Below are 25486 nucleotides of genomic sequence, written 5' to 3' on the forward strand. Positions count from 1 at the left end.
CCCTTTAAATGCACAAATTAATTATATAGTTGTATTTCCCCCCAATTATTCACAGTACATTTTATTTGAAAACCACTAGTATAGTATTTCCAAAGCAAGTTTCTTTTCTATTTTCCCCCTTTCTTTTAGCAAATATTGATTATTCTACTGTGCTTCCAGTGGAGCTTGAAATGAATATTTTGTTAGCGTCCTCTTTAGTGCACTGACACTATGAATGATGCCAGCAGCACCTGAGAAATAGGGAGCTTGAGTCTGATCTCACGTAACTTGTATTCCCTAGTATAACTTCATAGATTTCAGTGGACTTGTTCCTGATGTGCATGGATGTGAGTGAGATTAGAATCAGTCTCAGGGTATGAAAGTCAGATGCTACTGCAGAGCACACAACACTGGGTTTGCCTAGGTCCTTCATAGTGGGCCTTGCCCTGTTCTCATTGAAGTTAATGGCAAAACTCCTAATGACTAAGGCCTCGCTTAAACTGCGGGATGATTGTCAAAAAATTGCATCTGAGTTGGGGACAAGCCATGGAGAATTGAAAAAAAATACCGTAATAAAGGAACTTATTAGTTGTGATAATAAACTCCATTATTACTTCTCAGCAATTTTCCTCTGTTGGCCACTCGGGGATGAGGCCGGGGTTGACAACAGCTGCCCGGGGCTGACAGTGAACGCTCCTGCTCTCAGCACAGGGGAGATCAAGTGACTTGCCTCAGGTCACACAGGAAGCACATGGCAGAGTCAGGAATTGAATCCACTGAGTCCCAGTGCTTTAATCATTAGACCATACAGAGTAGGTTCAGTGCCAGGAGGGGGGACAGGCTGAACTTTGTAATGATGCAAAACAGTGGGTGAACTAGGGTGCCCTGCGAGGCATTCCTGGAGGCTGAATGCTTCTTGGTGCTCCCCTGGGGTACTGAGGCACTGTGCTACCCTGTAAAGACATGATCTAGTCCCCTCTGAGACTTGCCATGCTTTGTCATCACAAGTTATGTTGAGTTAGGCATCTGTGCCTCTTTCTCCTCCCTTAGACACAGTCCCTTCTGCCCTCCCATCCATATGGAGCATAACTCTGTGGTGGAGAGGAATAGTGTAAATATTTCCCACCTCCACATCTATCTATCTGTACTAAACTCCTCATGTGTCCTTCCCTGTCACTCTCACCATCCCTCTTGTGGGATCTGGTTCCTCTCTTCCTTTTGGGTGTCCATGCCAGAATGTCCTTTGACTCCAGTAGGAGTTAGATGGGGCACCATATGCAGAGGAGAGCAGTGGCCCAGTGTTGTGGGGCAGGCTCAGGATGTCATTCTGAGACATGTTATAATGTGCTTGGGTCACAACCACTCCAGTTAAGTAAATAAGGTTATAATATAGTTGGGTTACAAAAAGTAATTACTTTTTCATTTGAACTGGAATAAATATGACAATGATTGTCGATGTATTTAGGCCAGTGACAAGAGCAATGAAGAAGATGGGCATATTGCATATAAAACAAGTGAGATAATTATTTTGCGCTCCTCAGCACTTCTGAGAACATTCTGTTATGAGCATCGAGCTTTAAAGATGACTTAGACAAATTAAGGGGGGAAGCAACACATCTGATAAAAGGTTGAAAATTAGACCTAGGTACTGGGGAAGGTTAAGAGAAATAGGTCTCATTAGGTAAAAGGAAAAGAAAACTGAAGGGAGACATGCTAACAAGCCACAGCCACATAAAGTGATGGTATAAATAAGACTTTGCCCTCTGATAATGCCTTTTTTATTCTTGATACTCATATTTGTTTTGTCATAGCACCAAGCAGGGCCTGTGTTATGCAGGAGGTGTGACTACATGGCCATAATGATCTATTCTGGCATTAAAACCTCTGAATCTACAACGTGTGCTAACAGCTGTACCAATACAAAAGAAGACGTGGTTGAAGCCCTGAAAACCTTACAATCTTCCCTTCATGGCTTAGTGTGCCTAACTAACAGATAAACTGAAAAAGAGTAATATAAAGGGTTGAACTTTGCTATTTTCTTTTCCTCCTGTTTAAGGTGGCCATACTAATCATCTTTCAACAGCATATTGCAAAACAATGGTAAAGAATCACAGAAAAGAGTTGTAAAAAGCAACAAAGAGTCCTGTGGCACCTTAAAGACTAACAGATGTATTGGAGCATAAGCTTTCATGGATGAATGCCCACTTCATCAGACGCATGAAAAGAGTTGATTTCTTCTAATGCTGACCAATGAGCTTTATTAAACTAAGGAAAACTATATTATCCCTAAAACTTTGTCTCTGCTTCACTCTTGAGCTTCTTTTTAGAGCCTTTCCCAGTCCTCTTATTGTCTGGCCTCCTCCGCCAGCTCTAAAGAAAGCTGTATTATGTTGGGCTGTCATTAAGCTATGCTAATTGAACGCTCACATGAAAATAGCTGTATGAAACATTACTAAAATATTCTTAAGTAAACAGCCATATCTCTGGAGTGCATAAATTATTAATTAGGATGGAAACAAGTCTGCAATTTAACTGTTTCTATTAATTTTTTTTGGCTCACATTCAACTTTTCTCAGTGTATCCAACTTTTCCCTGTTGAAAGGCTTTGAACCATCTGCCTGGTGCTTAATTTTATGTAGCAAGAGGAATCTGGAAATCAGTTAACAGGAACTATAGAAAGTTGGGGAGTCCTGATAGCAAGACCTCCCTGGTCAGACACCGCAATCCTCTGTGGATCTCTGAGCACAGCCAGGGCAGGGGAAATCACTTCTAATTCCCCTACTGCCCGATCTGGCACTATGGGAGTGTACCACACCATTCACACACACAGCATTTAGCAAATGGTTAGCTCCATATCCAGAGGTAGATTTAGCACATGTTGCCTTGTTCTGTCTGGCAGGCATAGTACATTTCTTACTTATTCTCCAATCTCAATGTACACAGAATCCAGCTTCTTTATGATTGACATCCTCTGGGGCATATTTATGTTTGTACTGAAGCAGTTAGTCCAGATGATTGACTCCTATGATGAATTATTCCACGCAGCAACTATTTCTCAGAAACTGATACTTATCACTTACATCTATGAGATCATGTAACTTCTCAGCTGGATCCCGCCCCACCATCGTGTCATATTTACTGCAACTAAAAGGTTGGGCTCCAAGAGAAAACAATAGGGAGTGTAGCATTTGTGGCCGGTGTGTCAGTAATGTGAAAGACCTGCTGCCTGCTAGATAGCTCTGTTTCAGCTCTGACATGTCCTCTGTACACTGCCATGCCTTTCTCATAGCCCAGGCTAAGAGGCATGTCACTGACAGACTGCAGGGGTGTGATGATGTGCCTTTCATGTCACATGCCACTAAGTGGGGCATTTCCCACTCACACTTTGGCTAAACCATTTCTATTCTGCTGTATTTTCTCTCCTCCATGGGATTTAAAATATAAGGAAGGAAACAAACGACACAGTTTACTCAGTGCAGATGTCTGAAATTCCAGACAGTGCTGATGAATGCTCACCTAGAGGTTTCTGTGTGTGTGTGTGTGTGCGCACTGAGAGATGCTTCTTTGAAATCTCAGCAGTCTATCTATGGTACAAATGTGGAGCTGGTTGGAACACTTTCAACTAAAAAATATTTTGGGGCAGGGAGCGGAGGTAAGAGCAAGACAGACTCTCACACATCATGGTTTGGTGATTAGGACACTGGGTTGGGACATGGGAGACCCCAGTTCAAGTCACTGTTCTGACTGAATCAGCATGATCTAGAATGAAAAACTCCATATGACTCAGCAGAGTGGGGTCTTTAACCGGTGTTTGCTATAACCCAGGCCAGTGCCCTGACTAACGCTTCCACATACACATAAATGGTCTAAAGGTTTTGTGTTTGTTCCACTGCAGAACAGAAAGAAATTTCAACACCTCAAATGTGGCCACAAAACAGAACTGTCATCCTCTGGTCAGCTCTTACTTCTGTGGCCAATTACTGTAGTATCAGAGCCTTCATCATCTTTAATGTGTTTATCCTCACAGCATCCCTGTGAGACAGGGAAGTGCTATTATTTCCATTTTATAGATAGGAAACATAGGCACAGATGAAGTCTGTGGGAGAGCCAGGAATTGAACCTGCATCAGCAACCTATCAGACCAGCTGTGACACTGTACCTCAGAGTAGCACCCTGAAGCCCCCATATTCGCCACTGTCATATAATTATGATATATTGTGATAAATGAAGGGGGGGGGGGATAGCTCCCTTTTATGGGCAACCAGCCAGCCAATAGCTATAAAATCCCTCTTAGTAGCTGTTCTCTAATTGCTCTACCTGTAAAGGATTAAAAAGTCTCACTTGCTCTACCTGTAAAGGGTTAAAAAGTCTCACTGCTATGCATAGGTTAAAGGAAGTAAGTGGACACTGGGCCAAAAGAGCCAATGGGAAGGCTAGAACTTTTTAAAATTGAAAAACGACGCCCCTTTTGTCTGTCTGTGGTTGTTCACCCAGAAAGAGGGGACAGGGTAGAGCTATGCTGTATGAAGCTTGGGCCAGGTATGAAAAATCATCAGTATCATACCTTGAAACTACTCATTTAAAACCTCAGATATGTAAGTATATCAGGAAATATCTAGGAAGATGTGATTAGGTTTATCTCTTTTTATTTCTTTATGGCTTATGGACTTCTCTGTGCTAACCCAGGTGCTTTTGTTTTGCTTGTAACCTTTAAGTTGGACCTTAAGAAAGTTATTTTTGATGCTTAATCCGTGTAGTTGTTTTTTTTTTAAATCTAGCAATAGCCTGAGTTCCCAGATGTATTTCCTTCCTTTTCTTTTTAATAAAATTTACCTTTTTTAAGAACAGAATTGGATTTTTGTGTCTTAAGAGGTTTGTGCATATGTTGTTTAATTAGCTCATGGCAACAGCTGATTTCCTTTTTTTTTCTTTCTCAGCTCTTCCTTGTAGGGGGTGTGGGTGAAAGGACTTAAGGGTACCCCACAGGAAGGAATTCCCAAGTGTGCCTTCCTAGGCTCTCAAAGGGGTTCTGCACTTGGGTGGTGGCAGCATCTACCAATCCAAGGTCAGAAAAAAGCTATAACCTTGGGAGTTTAATACAAGCCTGGAGTGGCCAGTATTAATTTTTAGAATCCTTGCAGGCCCCCACCTTCTGCATTCGAAGTGCCACAGTGGGGAATCAGCCTTGACATGGTGGCAGAGTGGTGGGATCATTTTGAACAAGAGGCACAGACCTCATTTAACTAGACAGTAGAGTAACTATTTTGAAATCTTGCAGCAGCTACTACTTTTTATGCAGTTAATTGCCTATGTACTACAATCCCTTAAAGGAATGTGTCTGAGGGTCTGTGGACACAGACCGCTAGTCTGTACATTGCTCAGAAAAACATCATTGCTTGCTTTATATGTCAGAAAATTAAAACACTTCCTTTTCAGAGAAGACATTTCAGTAGAGAACGAACTTAGGGCAAAACGAAAAACCTGCCTATTTTTCTGACAAGAAGACTGTTTAAAGCCTCTTAGGAAAAATTTCTTTATTTTTCTTCTTAATTAGATTTCCTCTGTGCCCAGCACCAGACATTTCTGTGTGGACACCTTAGAATGTCTTGGGGGTGATGTGAAGTATAGTGTATTCATAGAAGAGCATTAGCTATGCCCTTTCCTTGATAATATGCAGTGTGCACATGGGCACTTGAGGGCTAAACGCTTTCCCTACAATATCTTTTTTTTTTTTTTTTTTTTTTTATGAGCTGTGGAGGCGGCTCTGGAAGAAAAATTGCTGCCCACTGATTTTAGAATGTACCATAAGGGGAAGGGTGGTCTTGTAGTTAAAGTCTGGACTGAGACCAGTGGTGGATTTAGAGTTAGTTGGGGTCCTGTGCGCAGCTTCATTTTCAGCCCCCCACCCCTTGGGACCCAGCCAAGAAAAAGAACATTCTCTCTTATCTCCCCCCCATTTCTCATTTTTTTCCGTCATCCTCCTCCTATATTATAAGTAATAGGAAGTAAATGAAAATAAAGTGAGGTACCTTGATTAGGGTAGCGGGTTGGGGTGCAGGAGGGGGTACGGGGGGTCAGGCTCTGGGAGGGAGTTTGGGTGTGGGCTCTGGGCTGAGGCAGGGGGTTGGGGTGCAGGAGGGGGTGCGGTGGTTGGGGTCTGGGAGGGAGTTTGGGTGTGGGCTCTGGGCTGGGGCAGGGGGTTGGGGTGCAGGAGGGGGTGTGGGGGTTGGGGTGCAGGAGGAAGTTTGTGTGTGGAGTGCTGACTCTGGGCTGGGGCAGGGGGTTGGGGTGCAGGAGGGAGTACAGGGGTCAGGCTCTGGGAGGGAGTTTGGGTGTGAGCTCTGGGCTGGGGCAGGGGGTTGGGGTGCAGGAGGGGGTGCAGGGGTTGGGGTCTGGGAGGGAGTTTGTGTGCGGAGTGCTGACGCTGGGCTGGGACATGTGGTTGTGGTGCAGGAGGTGGTATGGGGGTCGGGCTCTGGGAGGGAGTTTGGGTGCAGGCTGTGGGCTGGGGCAGGGGGTTGAGGTATGGGAGGGGGTGCCAGGCTCTGGGAGGGAGTTTGTGTGCAGAGTGCTGACTCTGGGCAGAGACAGGAGGTTGGGGTGCAGGAGGTGGTACGGGGGTCGGGCTCTGGGAGGGAGTTTGGGTGCAGGCTGTGGGCTGGGGCAGGGGGTTGAGGTATGGGAGGGGGTGCCAGGCTCTGGGAAGGAGTTTGTGTGCAGAGTGCTGACTCTGGGCAGAGACAGGAGGTTGGGGTGCAGGAGGTGGTACGGGGGTCGGGCTCTGGGAGGGAGTTTGGGTGCAGGCTCTGGGCTGGGGCAGGGGGTTGAGGTGTGGGAGGCGGTGAGGGGGTGCCAGGCTCTGGGAGGGAGTTTGTGTGCGGAGTGCTGACTCTGGGCTGGGGCAGGAGGGAGGGGTCAGGGGTCAGCGCTTACCTTGGGCAGCGCAGCTCCCAAAGCGACCGGCACACCCCTCTGGCAGCAGCTCCAAGGCGGGCGGGGCCAGGGGGTCTCTGCGCACAACTGCCCACAGGCACTGCCCCCGCAGCTCCCATTAGCTGCAGTTCCCAGCCAATGGAAACTGCGGAGTTGGTGCTCGGGGCGAGGGCAATGCATGGAGACAACCCCTCCCCCCCAGGGGCTGCAGGGACATGCCGGCCACTTCCAGGAGCGACGCGGCGCGGAGGGAGGGAGGCACCGCGGGCAGGGAGCTGTCTGGGCCCTGCTGCACTGCTGCTGGCACATCTCTGCGTGCATCTTGGGGGGAGATGGGCAGCGAGTCTCCGTGTGCGGCCTGGGAAGGAGGCAGCGCGAGGAGCTGCCTCCCCCATGCCAGGGGCGCGCAGAGACGTGCTAGCAGCCGGCCATTTCCGGGAGCGGCATGGGGCCTCTGGCCACGAAATGCAGGCAGCCTGCCTGCCTGAACCCTGCTGCACCACTGGCTGGGACTCAGGGGCAGATTGTCAGATGAGTTTGCCCTGTATTTTGGGGGCCCCCTGTCATTGTTTCATGGTAAATCCGCCTCTGACTGAGACTCAAGTGACTTGGGTTCAGTTGCCAGATCTGTCGCACACTACTCGTGTGCCTTTGGGGAACTCACTTAATTTCTCTGTGTCTCAGTTCCCCATCTGTAAAAGGGGAAAAACAGCCAGCAGAACCCATCTTTGGGGACTGAAGAGTTCCTGACATTGCAAATGCATAAACTTGAACATAATGATAGTAGGTCCAGAGCATACGCTGCATTTTGGTGCATCACGTCACTTTTTTCTTGTGCTTCTAACGACTGCAAAGTGATTTCCAGTGCACTGAAGGCATCAGAATGTGAAGGGCTGTTGACTTATTCTTCATCAACATCACTTGCACTGTGTGATTTTTTGTTTTTTTGTTTTCTGGCAGGAAAAATGGTTTGTGTGACTGGCCGTCCTCAAAATTGGTGTTCATAAAATCAAGGCTTTACTGTGCTCCCTGTCTTTCTTTGTCTATTTTATCTATTCATATTATTTGGGTCAGAAACTCTCTCTCATTTTGTCAATGTACGGTGCCTAGCACTATGATGCTCTGATCTCAGTTGGGGCCTCTTGATGGTATTGTTATATAAATAATGATAAGCAGAACCATTTTAGTCTGGGTTCTTCTGGAATGTAATACTGATAACATTCCTCACTGGTGCATGCATGAGAATTGTCAGGGGATATCTTATGTCTCCCATCAGTTTGATGTCACCTTGAACTTGATGATGCAAGGCCCAGCATTTCAAAGGAAGTTGCTTAAAATTAGACACCTAAATCCATATTTGGACACCTAAATTTTCAAAGATACTGAGTACTTGCAGTTCTTGTTAATCTCTTTGGGATCTGCAGGTGTTAAGCATCTCTGCAATTCAGGACACTTTTATTTACATGCCTAATTATGGATTTAGGTTCTACCTTTAGGTACCCAAGTTTGAAAATTTTGATACAATGTATAAAGTTACCTTCTCATCTCATGACCACAAACACCGTTTAAAATCTAGATCTTGACATTAGGCTCAGTTCTCCTGCCAATGAAGTCAATGGCAAAGCTCTCACTGATTTCATTGGGCACAGGTTCAAGGCCATAATGCCTTCCCCAGCTGACCAAAAGCAGGGTAGAATTGCTAAGCTGTCATGCCTAATTTGCCATCACTATTAAAAAGCTGTGCTAGATGTAAAAAAATCACATAATTGTGCATTTTGCCCCCTAATGGCTACTTAATTTTCATTTTTAACACTCATTTTGTGACAGCTAAAGTGAAAATTAAATAATAATTAGGGGAGAAAATACACAACTCTGCTATTCGTCAGTCCTGCACAATACAGGCCAGAGGATACTGATCTGGATAAAGATGCCAATTTAAGCATCTCCATTTCCATACTTTTGTGCTTCTTTTTAGGACATTGGGCAATGTATTTTAAAAGAACTATACCACTAGCACTCCTGTTTCTCTGTGAATGTAAGCCACAAACCATCTTAAAAACATGGCATGTCTGCTGGTTTTACATTTTCAGTGTGAAACAGAGGCCTCAGATAAATGACTAATAGTTTAATTTGTTTGCTAGCAGATAGAGAACTCCCAGTTTAATATAGTGTATTAATTTGTCTGGCCAGTGAACACTTAAAATATGAACAGTTGTAAGACTTGCAAAATATGATGCCTGATGTTACAGGCTTTTAAAAATAAATATCCTATAGCCTTGAAACATATGTTTGATCCACACAAGCTTTCATCCCCACCAGTCTAAAATGTACCCTGTAAATCATCTTATGCTTGAAGATAGCCAAGATTTTGTTGATAAAATATAATAGAATATTCACTTTGTCTACAAAAGGAAAAGAGCAGGAGAACCTTCCCAATGAGCACTCCAGAGAAATGGCTTGATTTTTTTTTCACGGACTCCCCTGTAGATCCATAAAGAACAGGGCTTTAGGAAACAGACTATGTGGTAAACCACACTAATGGAAGATTAAAATGAGTTCAAACTGTCCTTGTTTGATGAAGAAACATGTGGAATCTCAAGTGAAAGTGGAAAGTACTTGATATTCCATAGGAGACTGCTGGAAAGGAGTGAAAATGCTTTCCATTGACTTTATGTATATGCATCCGGATGCACATGACCTTGGATATTTTTGTTCCTTGCTTCCAGAAGTTTACAATAATTGCTGACCAGAATGATAGCTTATCAGTCATTTTCTATGGTGCAGAAATGCTAGCGTTTGTAGTGAAAACAAGACACATCAGTGGTTTATTAGGCTCCATGGTAATTAAAAGCATTAAACCCTTTTGTAATTAAGGCTTCATAGCAATCTGTTGCTATTTCTGACATTTGTATTATGCGTTCTTAGTACACAATGGTAATCAATGTTGTGATTATTTGTGTGTGTGTGTGTGTGTGTGTGTGTGTGTGTGTAAGGAATAGTGATAACAAGGATTTTATTTCAACCTGCAGGTGACATTGCAGACATCTTGCCATATGGTGCTATCAACATTATAATGAATCAATGCTTGTTTGCCAGATGTTGTTAGACTCAGATAGACAGCGGTTCAGATGCACTGCCACGATTTAGCAAAAAGAATCTTACTAAACTGGAACATTTTAGTTGTCAGGCTGCATCATGGTATTACTGGCTGGGTATTTAAAACAGGTGGGAAATCCTAGCTATTTAAAATTAAGCAACTGCATATGCGAATATAAATCGTATTGAGGGCCAAACCAGTGATATGACATCTCCTTGGGGATGTCTAGCCATCAGCTTAAGCTCAACGTGGCTAAACCAGACCTCTTCATCTCCCCCAACCCCTTCCTGCTACCTCCTTTCTTGATCTCTGGGGACACCACCACCATTCTGCCTATTCCTCAGGCCCATAACCTGGGTACCATCTTCAACTCAGACCTCCCTCTAGCTCCTCACATTCAGGTTATGTCTAAATCTTGCAGATTTGTTCAGCATATCATCTCTAAGATATTGCCTTTCCTATCCAACCACACATTAGCTTTCTTCCAGTCTTCTGGAACTTCTCCATTGCTCCAAGACTGATTGAAAAACCAACATTAATGGTTCAGCCAGTTCTTTAAAACTCTTATATGCAAATCTCCAACTTTAGTAGCTTCTTTTTTTAACATCTTCCCAAGATACTAGTGGAATGGAAAGAGTGTTGTCACCATATGATGAGGCTATGTCATCTGTTTTTTTCCCAAATACAAAACAGAAATATTTATTGAACACTCCTGCCTTTCCTACATTATTATTGATAATTCTACCATTTCCTTCTAGTAATGGACCAATACCATTGTTAAGATTGTTTTTGTTCCTAATATATTAAACAAAAAAACCTTCTTAATGTCTGATGGCCATAGAGTTCTCCTTGTGTCCCTTTGTTTCCCTTAGCAATTTTCTACAATTCCTAACTTCTGATTTATATTCATTATTATCAACTTTTATTAACAGTCTTCTTCCTCAATTGTGGGATTGTGGCTTTTTGGGCATGGAGTAAGATGTTCTTAAATTATTCCAAGTTATCATTCACATTGTTCCAATTAAATTCTTCCTCCCAGCTAATTTGGCTCATAATTGTTTTTAGATTTGTGAAACTGGCCCTCTTAAAGCACCACATATATGTGTATTACTGGTCTGGACTTTGTTTTGCTTGCATATTATATATGTGATCAAGTCATAATCACTTGCACCTTAGCTACCATTAATTTTTAGTTCTGTGATCAGTTCCTCTTTATCTCTTCAGACAAGGTCTAATAAAGATCTAGAACCTTGAAGACTGAACTGACAAAAATGGGATGAAATTCAACAGTACAAAGTGCAAGGTCATGCACTTAGGGTCTAATAATAAAAATTTCTGCTACTATCTTGGCTGGGGGTAGAATGGGGAAACTGAGTCACACCCAATTTAATATAAATTTTTGACTTTACTTATACAATTTGACAGAATTATTGTCACTTATAGTGTCTGACCATACATTTATGCCAGACAATTAACAACAGACAAGATTGAATAGGTAAATGGGCCCAAGTTACCGCATTTAGAGACACCGAGAAGTATTTCCACTTTCCATGGTGGTTGTTGCCTCCCCTGATCGCCTGGTCTGGACCTGTAGTCCCATCCTTCAGTTTCTGGTCTGGTGTTTCTCCAATTTGACCCAAGTTCACTTGAGTCTTTTATACATTTCCACATTCCAAATTAGTTAACCTTTATCTAACTGGCTTTTAGCACATTGATCCTTTATTTTTTATGTGAGTTGTATGTCATGCACATGCAAGCTTCCATTACCCAACTTCTGCATTTTTCTTGCTGGTTTTGAAGTTTGCATCATGTTTTTTTGTAACACCCTGTTCTGGGTCTTCTTAGAAAAGCGGTTCTTTATCATCACCGGTTTGTGAACCTCTTACTTGTGTCTTCCAACGTGACATATTACCAATCATGCCAACAATATCATCATTTTAAACTAATCAGCAATTTATATAAAAAAAGAATTGGCAAAAAACATACCAGGCAAGGCCTTTGCCTAAGTGTTACTTTATCTATACTCATTCACTATCCGTATGACAAATTATTAAAATGTAACTAACAAAGCTTTTAATCTTACCATTTAGCAATCTTTCATTTTTGTTTTTCAATGTTATACGTCAGTATATATTATCCCTTTAATTTATTGTGGGGTGGGGGTAGGGTTGGAGAACATACTATGATTATTTACTGTCCACATTTATCTTCTTTAACCACGGGTTTTTCATTCAAAGTCCAGATTTGTTTGTGAATCATTACCAAAAAAATGTCATTTGGAATTCTCCTGTGTTGCATTTGCAGAGGTATTGCAATTTTAAGGCCTTGATATTTAGTTGCTTTTAATGGTAACCCAATGACCTGGGGCCTTATCAATCGGAAGTGACTGAGGAGGAGAGAGTCCTGGGTGTGTGGGTCAATCGCAGGATGACTCTGAGTCACCAATGTGTTGTAGCTGTGAAAAAGGCAAATGTGATCCTCGGATGTATTAGGTGAGGCGTTTCCAGCAGAGAGGACAAAGTATTAATGCCATTGTGCAAGGCACTAGTAAGATGTCATTTGGATTGCTGTGTCTAAGAAAGATGATTTTAACCTGGAACAGGTGCAGAGAAGAGCTAGTAGGATGACCAGGAGAATGGAGGGGTGATTTTAGGAGAAGAGACTGGAAGAACCTGGCTTGTATAGTCTAGCAAAAAGAAGGTGAGAGGGGATATGATTGCTCTCTATGAACCCATTAGGGGGCTAAATACTAGGGAGGGTGATGAGCTATTTAAACTAGAGAACAACACTGGCACAAGGACAAATGGATATATACCAACTATGAATAAATTTAGGAAGGAAATTAGAAAGGTGGTTTCTAACTATCAGGGGAGTGAGGGTCTGGTACAGTCTCCCCATAGGAGTTGTGGGGACAAACAGAGTAACTGGTTTCAAGAAAGAGCTGGAAAAATTTATTAGTGCAATTGTATGGTGGGTTTGTTTGTGATGGTGGTGGGCAGGGTTTGATAGCCCTGGGGCTCACTTCACTTCTGGTTTATGTCTTATGCTCCTAAAGTTCATGCTTCAGGGTTTCAGCCAGCCACTGGCAGGGGTCAGGAAGGGATTGCCCCCCAATGTATTCTGGGAAGATTTTTTTAAAAATCTCTTTCCTCTGAAGCATCAGGGATGGCCCCGGCTGGAGATGGGACACTGGACAGGGAGGGCCAGGACCCTGAGATTGCCTTGAGCATTCTCTTTCTCTTGGGTGCTTAGCTGGCTGGTTCTTGCTCAAATGGTCAGGGTCTAACTGATCACCAGATGTTGGGTCAGGAAGGAATTTTCCCTCAGGTCAGATTGGCAGAGACATTGGGGTTTTTTCACCTTCCTCTGCACAGTATAGGTGTGTGTCGCTTGCTAGGATTATCTGAGTATATCATTTAATCATTTCCTTACCATGACAGGGGCCTCAAGCACTGGTGCACTTGATCCCTGATATTCCCTGCCTGTGGCATATAATAGTTGAATTGTCTGAGGCCTGTAATAGATTGGTCTAATTTCGGTTGGTGTTTTCTGACGTCTTGTATATCACAGGCTACCTTGGTGAACTGGTGGTCCCTCCTGGCCTTTAACTCTGCGACTCTAATAAAGAATTCCCCTGTCTTGGGATCAACACTTTTTGGGTTAGGAAATTGTCATCTATTATATTTAAAAATTCCAAGGATGTTTTAACACTGGCAACATGAGCCCTCCAGCACACGTCGCTCCCACTTCCGATGGGGACTCTCACTGCTGCTCAGCCCATGATGCCAGCTTCCATCGCCCACTTGTTACATTTTCAAACAAGCACCTTTGTGTTTTCTCCTATGCCGCCCCGCATGCTTGGGAGAAGGTCACCGTAAACATCTGCAAAACGAACTCATTTTCCTCCTTCAAATCCCTCCTTTGCCATGATGCCGAAAAAGATCTTGTCAAGGGTTAGGCTGCTTGTTTGCTGAGACCACTGCCTGTCATGCTGGTCAATGTTGTCCCATTGTTTCCTTGTACTCCAGGGTCAGTCTCTGTATCCACGTTTTCTCAGATGTCTATTTTAAGCTTTTTGTTCTGCCTTTGTACAGTGCCTAGCACAATTGTGTCCTGGTCCAGGACTGGAGCTGCTAGGTGCCACAATAGTACAAATGGATAGACAATAATACATTGTAAGGAGTGACTCAAAGTCCATGGATATCTGTAGAAAAGCTCCCATTGATTTTAGTGGGCTCTGGATTAGGCCCATATATCATTTAGATCTAGCGGGGGGTGGGGTGCGGGACGAGGGGGGCTTTGCTTGGCTTGCTAGCTGAGGCTGAGAGCATTGCAAAAATCGTGAAGGAGTGAGGTACAGCAACATTCATTCTCCTTTAGAAACCTTTAGTTCTTCTTCAACATTTATGGCATGAAGGGCAAGATCATGGCTTTGCCTTTGCACTGGCATGGAAGAATAATTCACCATAAGTGTTTCATGGACCATAGTTTGGGAACCTTTCATTTCTACATTACCATGTGCTTCTCTATAATTAACAATGAAACAGTTACATGTACTTGGAAGTGAGACACATAAGGTAGCAAAAGGAGCAAATAAAAAAGATGACCCCATACACAAACTAGTAAAGAATTGGACATTTCTGAGTAAACGTCCCAGACCCGAAGAAAAGCTCTGTGTAAACTGAAAAGCTTGTCTCTCTCACCAACAGAAATTGGTCCAATAAAAGAGATCACCTCACCCATCTTCTCTCTCTAATATCCTGGAATCAACATGGTTACAACAACACTGCATACAACTTAGGGAAAGAGACTAGGAAAGCTAAAGTGGTTTCTCAGATGCTTTAATTTACCTGACTGTCTCTGCTATAACAGAGACAAGGTGGGCGAAGTAATATATTTTATTGGACCAACTTCTACAATAAAATAAATAAATACAAGATATTACCTCACCCACCTTGTCTCTCTAATATTCTGGGGCCAACACGGCTACAACAACACCGCAAACTGATATAACAAATAACGACTCAAGCTGACCTGACCTTGGTATCTTTATATTTTCAAAGTGGTAGACTGTTCCATACTAATTTCTCTAGGGTGCTATGGGGACATGAGTTTCTAGCTTCAGAAGCAGCTGCATGAGGAACATTAGCATGCATGAATTGTGTTGTGTGTGTGTTTGTCTGTAGGACATTCTTAGACAGTTATAGTCCACTATGGGCTGGCTCTCTGAGCATTCTGTGAATTCTTCTTCAGCAATCTACTTTAAGACTTGTGCAGTCAAAAGAAGAGAAATTTTTCTTGAGTGGATTTGAAGATTGGACCTACATAAGCTGTGAACGAAACCCAGTCAGAGGTGCTGGAACTATGGGTGCTGTCACATCCCGTGGCTTGAAGAGGTTTCCATCATATACAGGGTTTACAGTTTGGTTCAATGGCTCTCAGCGCCCCCACTATAAAAATTGTTCCAGCATCTCTGAACCCAGTTTGTTTGCTGGTTCCCAGTGAGGTATTTTGGATGTTTCTTTTCGTTTCATACTTCACAAAGTAGCATCTGGCTTCAAAGAGAGATCTAACAAGAATAATAAATGCCTGCTATAAGTCAAATAACACCTTCTTCTGAGGTAGGAAGGAATTTTATACGTTCTACAGTTAGGGAGTCTGAGACAGAAAGGTTACGACTCATATTTTTAACAATGAATTGCAAAAGTTAGACATCTAAATCCATAGTTAAACACCAAAATACAAGGGATCCGATTTTCACTGGTGCTGAGCAGCTCCACATGTCACTGCAAGGTGCTGGCCATCTGAGGAAATAGGCCATCCCTTGTATAAGAACACCTAATGAGTCAGTATAAGAACAAGAACATAAGAATGGCCATAGTGGGTCAGACCAAAGTTACATCTAGCCCACTATCCTGTCTTCTGACAGTGGCCAATGCCAGGTTCCCCAGAAGGAATGAACAGAACAGGTAATCATCAAATGATCCATCCCCTGCCGTCCATTCCCAGCTTCTGGCAAACAGAGGCTAGGGACACCATCCCTGCCCATCCTGGCTAATAGCCATTGATGGACCTATCCTCCATGAATTTATCTAGTTCTTTTTCGAACCCTATAGTCTGGGCCTTCACAACATCCTCTGGCAAAGAGTTCCACAAGTTGACTGTGCATTGTGTGAAGAAATTCTTCCTTTTGTTTGTTTTTAATCTGCTGCCTATTAATATCATATCATTTGGTGACCCTTAGTTCTTGTGTTATGAGAAGGTTTCCTTATTTACTTTCTCCACACCAGTCATGATTTTATAGACCTCAATCATATCCCCCCTTACTCGTCTCTTTTTCAAGCTGAAAAAGTCCCAGTCTTATTAATCTCTCCTCATACAGAAGCCGTTTCATACACTAATCTTTTTGTTGCCCTTTTCAGAACCTTTTCCAATTCCAATATATCTTTTTTGAGATGGGGGATGCCCACATCTGCACGCAGTATTCAAGATGTGGGCATACCATGGACTTATATAGAGGCAATATGATATTTTCTGTCTTCTTATCTATTCAATGATTCCCAACATTCTGTTCGCTTTGACTGCTGCTGCACATTGAGTGGATGTTTTCAGAGAACTATCCACAATGACTCCAAGCTCATGACTCCAAGAAAAAGACCCAGAAATCTTGATGCCCAGCCTGATAGTAACTGGACAACATACTCTAAATGACAGGTCCCTTTTGCAGATCATATGAGAAGGAAACCATCACCTTGATCACTCTACTTACTAACATATATTGTAAAAGGAAAGGACTATTTTCTCTACTATGACTAGCCATTTAAAAAAGATCTTAATTTCATCTTCTTGCTATTTTACCTTATTCCTCCATCTACCCTTTGTCTGGAGATACACTGAGGTGCCAACTGAAGTGATTGGCTTCACCTATCTTCACTGGCAATACATTTTTTATTCTATACATTTATTACCTTTTAAAAAAGGAAAATATTTGTCTGTATCCAATTGCCCTACTTACTCATAGTTTGACAGGTACAATTGCTGCTCTTCATCACTCAAATTATGTCTTATGTTTAATTACAGAGTTTGAGAGATGATAACTTTTGCAGCCCGGTGTGAGTGACTTGTTCAAAATAGCTGAGGAGTACAGTTTTTAAGGAAAACAAAGGGAAGCCAAGATAGCTATTAAAAATGCAAATATGAAGCATTACTAAACTCTGATAAAGATGCATAGCCTCCTCAGCAACATATGCAATTGATTCATGAGAACTCTTGCTCTGAGTCAGAGGAGCTGGTTTGAGATGCCACATATGACCTCCTGGGAAGGAAAGTCAGCATGTACTGTACTCCCTCACATCAGCTGAGAAATGATGAGGCAGTGTTAGTTGATTAGTAGCAGCTTCCTGACTTCTTTCTAACACCAGCGAAGCGGTGCTTGTTAACAGATCTTCTCCATAGGGGGATTATAACATCATGGAAAAGTTGTGCATTGAATATAATTAATATAAACACTTGGATTGCTCTCAGAAGGAGAATGGAAGAAAATGAAGAGAAAGATCAAAATAGAAACATGTTGAAATGGATTATAAATCATGCAAGGCCAAGTTTTCCCTTGAAAACTCTTATTGATAATAATGGGTGCTTCACTCATAGCTCAAAGCTGGGACATACTAGGCACTTGACACATAATCTCAGTGCTAGAGAAAGAATAGTTCTGAAACAAAGCTTGGATCTGAACAAGAGCTTTAGGAAAGTTCAGCTCTGGATCCAAAGTCCATATTGGGAGCCTATCCGTACAGTGTGTAAGGCAATGGCTCTCAAACTTTCCAGACTTCACTGTACCCCTTTCAGGAGTTTGATTTGTCTTGCCTACCCCCAGTTCCTCTCACTTAAAAACTACTTGCTTAGGGTACGGCTTCACTACCCGCCGGATCGGCGGGTAGCAATCAATCTATCAGGGATTGATTTATCGCATCTCGTGTAGACGCGATAAATCGATCCCCGAACGTGCTCCCTGTTGACTCCAGAACTCCACCAGAGCGAAAGGCAGAAGCGGAGTTGACGGGGGGAGCCGCAGCCATCGATCCCGCGCCATGAGGATGGGAGGTAAGTCGATCTAAGATACGTTGACTTCAGCTACGCTATTCTCGTAGCTGAAGTTGCGTATCTTAGATCGATTCCCCCCCCCCCAGTGTAGACCAGAGATTTCAAAATCAGACATAAAAATACAAAAGTGTCACAGCACACTGTTACTGACAAATTGCTTAATTTCTCCTTTTTTACCATGTAATTATAAAATAAACCAATTGCAATATAAATATCATACTTACATTTCAGTGTATATAGAGCAATATAAACAAATCATTGTCTGTATGAAATTTTTGTTTGTGTTGATTTCACTAGTGCTTTTTATGGTAGCCGGTTGTAAAACTAGGCAAATATCTAGATGAGTTGATGTACCTCATGGAAGACCTCTGCGTACACCCAGGTGTATGTTTACTCCTGGTTGAGAGCCACCAGTATAAGGGATCAGGGCATAGGCATTCTGGCATAGAGGTCACAGCTGAGCAGGTGTCTACAAGTCAAGGACAGTCACAAGGTGGTAGTCAGTGAGAAGAAATTAGAATAATTGCTAGAGGCTGAGTCAACTATCATCTGCAAACTTTGCCACCTTACCGGTTAACCCCTTTTTCCAGATCACTTATGAATATGTGAACAGCACTGGGCCTAGTACAGATCCTCAGGCTATATTGCTATTTACCTCTCTCCTTTCTGAAAGCTGTCCATTTATTCCTACCCTTTGTTTCCTGTCTTTTAATCAGTTAGTGATCCATGAAAGGACTTTCCCTCTTATCCCATGACTGCTTGCTTTGCTTAAGAGACCTTGGTGAGGGAGCTTGTCAAAGGCTTTCTGAAAATCCGAGTACATTATATTCACTGGATCACCCTTGTCCACACATTTGTTGATCTTCTAAAAAAATTCCAATAGATTGGTAAAGCATGATTTCTCTTTACAAAAGCCATTTTGACTCTTCCCCATCAAATTGTGTTTATCTATGTGTCTGATAATTCTGTTCTTTACTATAATTTCAACCAATTTGCCTGGTACTCAAGTTAGGCTTTCTGGCCTGTTATCGCCAGGATTGCATCTGGAGCCTTTTTTTAAAAATTGGCATTACACTAGCTTTTCTCCAGTCATCTGGTACAAGGGATGATTTAAGTGATAGGTTCTACAATTTCATATTTGAGTTCCTTCAGAACTTGAGTGAATACCATCTGGTCCGGTGACTTATTACTGTTTAATTTATCAATTAAACCTCCTCCTTCCAAAACCTCCTCTACCAACATCTCAATCTGGGAAGTTTCTCAGATTTGTCACCCAAAAAGAATGGCACAGGTGTGGGAATCTCTCTTACATCTTCTGCAGTGCAGACCAATGAAAAGAATTCATTTAGCTTCTCCCACACGGCCTTGTCTTCCTTTAGTGGTCATTTGGCACCTTGATCATACAATGGCCCCACTGATTTTTCCCTGCTTCTGATGTTAGTTTTTGTATCTTATTAGTTGTTCTTCAAATTCTTTTTTGGCCTCCCTAATTATACTTTTATACTTGGACTTGCCAGAGTTTATGCTGCTTTTTATTTTCCTCAGTAGGATTTGACTTCCAATTTTTAAAGGATGCCTTTTTGCCTCTAACCACCTCTTTTACTCTATTGTTTTGCCACGGTGGCATTTTTTTGGTGATCTTACTATTTTTTTTTCCGGGGATACATTTAATTTGAGTTTCTGTTATGGTGAGGAAAAAGTCAGCCTGGGGTCAGAGACTGGAGATCAGAATGCAAGGTAAGGTCTGGCATCACAACAAGCCAGAAGTCTGCATGATTGCTCAGACAACTTTCTGGACCACCCTCCAGGGTTAAATAGTGAGCATGGGCCAAACAGAAGGCCACAGGGTGTTGTCACTGTAAAAACTTTAGCTGTGTTTCCTGTGGCACCTAACTGCCCTAGTGCTCATTAGATATGAGCATGGCAGCTTGCACAGACCTGGGTTTTAGACCTACAACTCCTTACAGGTTATTACAACGCATACCTGAACTTTGTGGCTTGGGTCCATTTTGACAGTCTTGACTGAGAAAGGTACTTAAACATGTGTCTAACTTTAAGCACATGACTAATCTTACTGACTTCATGTGCTTAGAATAATGCACATCTTTATGTACCTTGCTGAGCTGGGGCTTAATCGGGAGGAACTATTGTAAATACTTCAGATTTCAAGTGTTTTTTGAGAAGGTCAACAAACATGTGGGCAACGGTGATCCAATAGATATAGTTTTCAGAGTAGCAGCCGTGTTAGTCTGTATCCGCAAAAAGAACAGGAGTAGTTGTGGCACCTTAGAGACTAACAAATTTATTAGAGCATAAGCTTTCGTGGACTACAGCCCACTTCTTCGGATGCATCCAAAGAAGTGGGCTGTAGTCCACGAAAGCTTATGCTCTAATAAATTTGTTAGTCTCTAAGGTGCCACAACTACTCCTGTTCTTTTTAATAGATATAGTGTACTTGGACTTTCAGAAAACCTTTGACAAGGTCCCTCACCAAAGTTTTATTATGACACCCAAAACAGTGTCATACTTGGGGTCCAATCCTTTTCTGTTGAAGTCCCTGATAGCCTTCCATTATCTTCACTTGCAGAAAGATCAGACCATGGACTAACTTAATTTAAGATGGACATTTCTGAGGCTCCCAGAACTATGAGCAAACTTGGAAATAAAACTTTTCCTTCCTCCTCTGTTTAAGCACAAATTTTTCAAGAATGAGTTTTGCAGTTTTGTTTTGTATTTGTAATGAAATCTTTGTGAGCTCTGATGTCCTGAGAGGTCTAGAAAACTTCATGAAACTGGATAAACCCATAGGAATCAATAGCTTTTAGCTTGGCTCTGGACGTAACTGAACTCTGAGCATGTGTGAACATGAAAGAGTTCAGCACCCTTTTCACAGCAGCTGGGGATGGTTCAGCTTCTTGACCTGAATCCTTCTAGAGAAATTGCATTCTGCTGGAGCTGAGTGAATAATCCATAGTGGCTAATTTATTTGATGAATGTAAGCTTTTTCTATTTGTGAATTGTCCACCCAGCAGTTTATGATTTTTCTTGGATGTATTAGTTACAATGATTCACTAAATAATTTCTATTAATTTTTTTTGGTCTGTGGGTTGTTCACAAACAATTCATTGCAAATAATCAGTATTCAAAATGTCAGATACGTGGATTAGATTGGATAAGACACAAAGTTGCGTGTATTACAACAAATATTTTAAAAAATAAACCTGTTTTGGAAAGAATATAAACCCTCATGCTTCAGAGGATAAGCCAACCTCTAACTATTGGGAATCAGGAAGAAACTTTCCCTGCAGACAACTTATCCCATAGTGGCCTGCTGCAGGGCTTCTTGCACCTTCCTCTGAAGCAGCTTGTACCAGCCATTGTAGATGACAGGATATTGAGCTGAATGGACCACTGATCTGATCCAGTATGGCCATTCCTATATCTGTTCCATCACTGGATGAGTAACTCTTAAATTCTCTTGCCAGTGTGAATATTCACATTCATGAATTCAACATTCATGCTCAGTGAAGAGTCCGTAATATTCACTTAAAACTGGCAGTTTCCAAGAACATTCCTGCCAGCCAAATCCTTCTCTAGATTATTTGTGGAGAGGAAAAGGGTCATGAACAGTTTGATATGAATGCAGTACATGATTTGCGGTTACATCTATTTCCTCTATCCATACTTTGTTTAACTAAGGTCTGCATTCTTGGTTTGGAAGGGTGTTGCTTCACCCTGTAGTTTGTGTTGATTGTGACTTTACATAGCCCATGACAAATCTGCAACAATAAATGCCCTTGTGTCTACGGGACTTGATTACTAAAATAACCTCCTTGCAGGCCTACCATTTAGATTTCTCTGTTACTGCTTGTTCAGAATGCAGTGGAAAAACTGTTCATCAAGTTGACCTAGCATGATCACATTAGGCCTGCCCTGTCTTCTTTAAATTAGCAGCCTATAAGCATTTTAAATTGGCCAAGATTCCCTAAAGGAGGAAAGAAGAAAGGCCAATAAGTCAGACATTTTTCAGTTTCTAACCACTTCCTAGAGTCCCTGTGCAGTTCTGAAACCTGCTGTAAGGGGTCAGACTCACCCCTGAGGCACCTCCTGCTGGTCTCTTCTGGGAATTAGCTCATCCCAGCTCCAGAACACCCTCTGAAGGCCAATGGTCCACCTTGCCACTGGCCCCGTGTCCCTCCCAGGACCCCACTGCCCCTTTCTCTGGGTGCTGCCCTCTGGCAGTACCCACACACACTGGGTCTCCCCTCCCAGGGGAACCCCCACCCACTAATCCCACCTCACCTCAGTGTAAGGCTACTGCCAGTCACCATCTATCCCCACTCCCTGGGGCAGACTGCAGTATCAGCCACTCATCACAGGCAAGGTTGGATTTGGACCTGCTGCCTTTGCCTACTTCCGGGCTGCCCTCTGCAACCCGCAGTACCTGTTGGCCCAATCCTAGGCCACAGCCTGGAGCTTTCCAGGCTGGAGCTCACCAGCTCCTCTGCCTTTCCCCTGCCCTGCTCCACTCAGGTACCCTGTCTCAAGCACCCTACAGCCAGGCCCTTCTCTCTGAATGCAGAGAGTGAGTGTCTCTTTGCTCCTGGCTCAAGCCTTTATAGGGCCAGCTGGGCTCTGATTGGGGCATGGCCCAGCTGCAGCTGCTTCCCCCAATCAGCCCAGGTCTTTCCTTCCACAGCCCCAGCCCTCTGCAGGGTTGGTTTTAACCCTTCCCATGCAGGAGAAGGTGACCACCCCGTTACACCTGCTGTGATACCTTCCTCTCTGGGAACTAGCAATTCAGTTAAGGAAAATAACGAAAACCTAAATATGACTCAGAGTTTCTGATTTCAAAACACCCTTTCAATGCTGCACAAAAATATCAAAGGTATGGTCTTTCCAGTTAAAATTTATGGAGATCTCTGAATAATAGACAAATAGGACACCAAAGTTACAAATGCACCTTTCCAAAATCTTAGTTGACGGAACATAAGCTTCAGAAAAAGAGATGAATTGTAGGGCAAAATTCTGCTGTTAGATGGATTCATCTAACTTCTAGTGAATTCATTGGAAGCCATGAATACATCCAAGAGCATGTGTACATGCAAGAAGCTTAAAGAGTATGAGAATTGAGCTTGACATATAACAGAGCATCCATTCTTGGTGGAAAAGCCAAAGGGAAGCGGAGCAAGGAAGGGCATTAGACATGCCTGCACAGAATTTTAGATTCCGACGAGTGCATCTTGGGAGCAGTCACAGGATAAGAGAATTCTGCTTTACTAGGTTCTGAATCTACTGACTTTAAGCACGAAGGCAGCTTAATATCTTTGGAAAAGCCTTTTTGTGGAAAAAGACAGTAGAGAATGTAATTTTTTGCCCATCTCAAGGTCAATGATACACATGCAGCGGGAAGTTTTGTTTTCTGGGATTGACCTGCAAGGTATGCTGCTGGAGAAACTAAAAAGACAAAAATCTTTCTGTAATTCCAAAAAAGCATGCAGCTTCCCAATAGCCGACTGTCTTTTGCTACCTTAATTTGATACTAGAGATGCTTTACTAAGTGAACTATAATATTCTCTTGCCTAAAGAGTCAAACATCATGGGATGTTCCTCCTTTTATATTCTTTGTCTTCCTTTTCCCCCTCTTATTAATTTAAATGCTTAGACAGGAATTTTGAATAAGTCAGGAGTACTTGCTTTTTATGTATGTCTTATCTTTTATCCTGTGTTATACACTTTCTAGCATGCAATACACTAGGGTGTTGCATAGGTGGATAGCAGTTTCAGGCTTTCAGGACCCCAAACTGTGGATGACATGGAAGGAAACAATTTGGTTGATGACTCAGTCTTTGCTCTTTATTGCTGATACTTTGTTATGGTTTGACTTTTTGTAGAGATTTGGAGTTGAGTGGGCATCTCTTCTCATTGGTTTGGTGTTTACCCTCTTCACTGAAGTTTTAATGAGGCTTTATGTACACTTTTCTTGGTAATGTTCTTGCCTTTAAAACATGCAATAGCATTTCACTGAAGTAGGGTTACATCTCTTCGTTCCCATGGCTCTTTTTTACTTCCCCATTATAATGTGGCAATCACTACATGAGAGCCTCCTACCAGCTAGGTATGGTACAGCAGTCCTTTCCTAACTCCTGGTGCCCCCTGTAGGCTGCTGGCTGACCTTGGTGGATCTTCAGTGACTTGGCCCTCTGGCCAAGTCACAAAGTCCAAACGAACCCCTTCTCGGGTAGAAAAGAGTCCAACAAATGAACAGTCCCATTGCCCTGGCTAGGATCTTCAGCCCCAGCTCTTGGCCCTTTAAATTCAGCCTGTTGTTTGGGATCTCAAATTAGTCCTTTCCCCATCTTGTGGTTTATGCTACTATGGCCAGTGGGGAACCTGGGCCCGCCCATTCCTCTGAGTTCCAACTCAGGGTCCTATACACAGTAACTACACACTGCTCGATTTCAGTTCATTGATGCGTCTTCCGTGGACCTCTTCCTACCTGGCCCCTTTCAGCTTCACCCTTAGCTAAGGTTCTTAGGTCCTCTCTTTCCCTGCACACCCAGCTTGAGAAAACAGAGCCAGAAACAAACTCTGGTTATCCCTCGAGCTCCTTTGGCCAGAGAGGCTCACCCTTCCTTGACCTTCTGACACTAGCCAGGAACTGATTTGCAAATGCCCTGCAGCTCCTTTTATCTGAGCCTGCTGGGCTCTGATTGGCTGCTTCCATGAGAGCTCTTTAGATAGCCCTGGAGGACTCACCTTTGCTTCTCCTTTCCCGTCACTTCGCTGCTTCCTGGGGCTGGGTGTAGTAGGACCATGGGGCCTCCTACAGAAAGCCGCAAAGGCCTGGTAGACCACATCACACCTATGCTTGACAAGCCTTTCCTTCTGTGAAAACAATCTAGCTGTCTCTTGAGTTCATCTATGGTCTTTCATGGTATCAACTTTAATACACTATCAGGCAGACTTAAACCAGTCACCTTGTCAATTATGTAGTTCTCTGAATCATTCAGTCACTTTTTAACAAAGGTATCCACGCAGCATTAGGAAACACCTTTTTTTGCTAGCTTTTGGGCATATAAATCTGCAGTGGAGCATTTTCTTTGTAAGCGAGCTGAAATGCTTCCATAGGTGATGTGCCCATATAACAAAAGGCCTATTAGAGATTTCTTTCAAAGAACAAGTTCTGAAAGGTTTGAAATACCTGTACAGTCGCACGTTCTGACCTTAGTTATGTCAATCCATCAGTCTGAGCCTGTTGCCACTGAAGTCGAAGCAAAATATCCCATTAGCAGCAGTTGCAGCAACGGAGGTGTGGCAGAGCCATGCCGAGTACAATCCTGCCTGAAATTGGTGGGTATGTACTAGGCACAG

Source organism: Malaclemys terrapin, chromosome 1, assembly GCF_027887155.1.
Source record: "Malaclemys terrapin pileata isolate rMalTer1 chromosome 1, rMalTer1.hap1, whole genome shotgun sequence".
NCBI lineage: Eukaryota > Metazoa > Chordata > Testudines > Emydidae > Malaclemys > Malaclemys terrapin.